Source organism: Sinocyclocheilus grahami, unplaced genomic scaffold (assembly GCF_001515645.1).
Source record: "Sinocyclocheilus grahami isolate Dianchi unplaced genomic scaffold, SAMN03320097.WGS_v1.1 scaffold543.1, whole genome shotgun sequence".
Classification (NCBI taxonomy): domain Eukaryota; kingdom Metazoa; phylum Chordata; class Actinopteri; order Cypriniformes; family Cyprinidae; genus Sinocyclocheilus; species Sinocyclocheilus grahami.
The window spans coordinates 1,742,814-1,746,293 of NW_015505722.1; the positions used below are offsets into that span (position 1 = coordinate 1,742,814).

The window sequence follows — 3,480 nt, forward strand, 5'->3', positions numbered from 1 at the left end:
TATATATATATATATATATATATATATATATATATATATATATATATATATATATATATATATATATATATATATATATAAGACACACGTAAATGTAAAGGATATGTAATAGTCTCTACTGGATAGTTGATCTGGGCGCTGATCTGGAATGGAGAATTTGCAGCTCTGCCCACCGTCCACACGGGAATGACGCCGGAGAGATAAGTAGTCACTGTGTGTGAGAGACAGAGAGACTGCTGGGAATGAAGGTGGCACTTCAGCTAAAACAAAAGCAGCCTAGCAGTACATGAAGCCTACATTCCTGAGAACCACATAATAAATGCTTATCATTGGTGGATTGACATTTGACAGAGAATTGACAAATAAGGTTTCAATATTCAATACCTGAAAGAAACAGAAAATACAGCAGTAGGTGATGAACTCAGGAAAAAATCTCAGAACGTTCTAGAGTAAATAACAGAGGATGCTACTGAAAAATACAGCCTAGAGTGAATACAAATCAGTGCTTTTTCTGAAAGCAATGTGGCGCAAATAAGGAAGACGAGAGAGGTTCTGGACATATTCATAACAATAATGATAAAACACATTTGTTTGGCTTTGTCTTACAGTTTCTCTGCTGGTAGAGTCTAATGATGTTGGGCAGGTCATATGTACTCGCAAACAGACTGGATCCATCGATCAGTGATACCTAGCAATGGAATAAAACAAAAAAAGCCAATTAAAATGAATTTGTGATTTCTGGAAATTACTGACAAACAAACACACAATTTACACACACATCAAATACGTTCCAAATCATTTCCATTGCTGAATTTCATATCTATTATCTTCCTGTTGACATGCTTTTGACAACACTTCAGCACTGCAAGTCAAACTGGTTTCCAGCAATCATCACATTAATCTTTATGTAGGTCATACAACATTGATAAACTTGGTTCTACTGGGGCTTGTTTAGATTTACTCACATTGTAGGTACTATGTAAACCTCGGTGTGGAAGAGGAGTTCGCTGGTTTAGCTTCAGGTCTCCACAGACGAACAGCTGAGATCCTGGGACAGGCGAGGAATGCTGCACAAAGGCAAGCGTCTGCATCACAACCGTAGACATACGCTAGACAGGTGGACAGTTAGACACACAAACAGAGAGCTGGATAAGTCATATACAGAGGAACAGACAGAGAGAGAGCGAGAAAGATATTAAAGGGGTCCTATTATGCTTTTTCACTTTTTCAACTTTAGTTAGTCTGTAATGTTGCTGTTTGAGCATAAAAAAGATCGGCAAAGTTACAAAGCTCAAAGTCCACTTCAAAAACTGATATTTTATTTAACAGAAATCACAACACACACTGGCCCAGCTAACCAATCACAACACACACTGGCCCAGCTAACCAATCACAACACACACTGGCCCAGCTAACCAATCACAGCACATTTCGTATTTCAGAAGGCGGGCCCTCATTTGATACTCATTTGATATTCGAGCCGTTCATGCCAGACTGGGGAGAGAGGTGTTGTAATAATGTAAAATATGTGAAAAATAATGTGTTTTTCGAACAACATAGTATGAGAGCCTGTTCTAGTACACCCCCAAAACAAAATCAAGGCTTTGTAAAAGAGCATAATAGGACCCCTTTAATACTGAATGGGTAGGAGTGAGGCATTTGATTTGTGGCATATAGGAATGCACTGAATACACACAAACAGCTGGTATGAGAAGGTAAGGAGGAGCTGGATGCCGAACATCTGTTCTTCTGGCTTGAGCGGGATGTTGATCTGGAGCACGAGGAAGTCAGATTTCCCATCCTGGTCTCTGTCCTCCTCCTGGACCTGAATAGTGAACAAACCAGTGCAGCTTTCAATAGCTTTAATATGTTCACTATTGCAAAAAAGGTTTTATTTCCACAGTTTCGTACTCACAGAGACAGACGGGATGCGTAAATGATCTCCAATCAGTCGATTAAAGGTGGGAAACGTGCTCCATGCTATATAGCTCCCTGCGGTGTCTGTTGCTCCGATCACGATCATGTCATACTGGAACTGAACGACCGCTTGCTCTTCAGCCAGAAGCCTGTTCGTAAAGCACAGTCGCTTCATGTCATCACACGTTTGGAAATAATTTGCTTGGAATAAAACGCAGCTTACCTTGACTTCTGTAAGCCACCAGAAGAGGTGTAATATACGTGAGGCATAACACCACACAGACAAACAGCGTCGCTCTCGTGCAGACGCGTGTTCTGTAGCTTATTAAAGCGGGATGGGAGTAAACGTCATAAAAAGCCATTGTTGCTAATACAAGCGAAATCCCATTTAACAATCCACAATACCATTAAACACATGTGTATTCTGTGAGCATTGCCAAATACAGTAAACGATCAAACAAAAGCTGTTTCAGTTCAATAATATTGCACTTTGGGGGGGGGGGAAACGTAGTAGTCAAAACTTGTAGTCTACAGATTAATTAATAAACGTTAGTCCAGCAAACCAACAACACGCGCACTGAGTGCGGTGGCGCAGCGTCATCTGTTCACCATAGCAACAACGCCAAACTTGGCCTAGTGCGAAGTATGTGCATAGGAATTATTAGATATGAATTGATCTAAAGTATGTTTACAAACAACAACGATTAGCTTGATCGCTTGGTTTCGGCAACAGAATAAGTGTAGTTGCTGTAAAATATACGAAGTCCGACCGAATGGTACGGCCCTGCCGTCACGTAACCTCGAGAGGACGTACGCGGTGACGTCATTACGGCGAGTCTGAAGACGAACGTCTGCTGCTGTTACATTGTTGACGTTTTTAGTTTCAACGTTTAATTGACTTCAAATCATCACATATTTTCATTAGCAGATCGCTCCTCGAGCAATACCTCTGCAAAAATGAAATGGATGTTTAAAGAGGACCATTCTCTGGGTAATTCATCGCAAATGTCATGTTTGTATCAACAACGGCCTGTCAGACGCGTGTAATTATTGATCTGTTTGTCAAACTGATGATTACGTTACGTCAGCCTACTAATTTAATCTAACTCAGTTTACGATCTAAGAAGACCCACTTTATTTATTTGCTTATGTCGGGCCTGTTGTTAGCTCATCATAACGACATTAATAACGATAATAAACCGAGATCACACCGTGGGAGAGGCTGTCTCTGGTGTTGCTGTTTTTCTTTCATTTTATCAGGTCATGTTTATGAACTCTACAAATGTATTCATATTAAAATATGATGTGATTTTGAGATATTCACGTGTCTAATGTATGTGTATATAAATATTCCTTGGCTTGTTTTGGGGTTAGTTACCCTGTGTGCGTGTATAGTATTATAATATCTATTTATAATCATTAAAAAAAAATGCGGATGAGTATGACCAATGAGAATTCATTCGTGCTGTTTACAACACTCTCTAATGCAGGGGTCACCAAACTCTGTCCTGGAGGGTTTTGCCTCAACACACCTGCCGGGAAGTTTCTAGTATGCCTAGTAAG

The 3,480-nt window shown here is 40.0% G+C and overlaps 1 pseudogene; it reads right to left on the minus strand.

Annotated features, from left to right (window-relative positions):
- LOC107555733 (transmembrane protein 231-like) overlaps window positions 1-2,974 on the minus strand; it is a 6,688-nt pseudogene extending 3,714 nt beyond the window's left edge.
- Window positions 2,975-3,480: the final 506 nt, after the last annotated feature.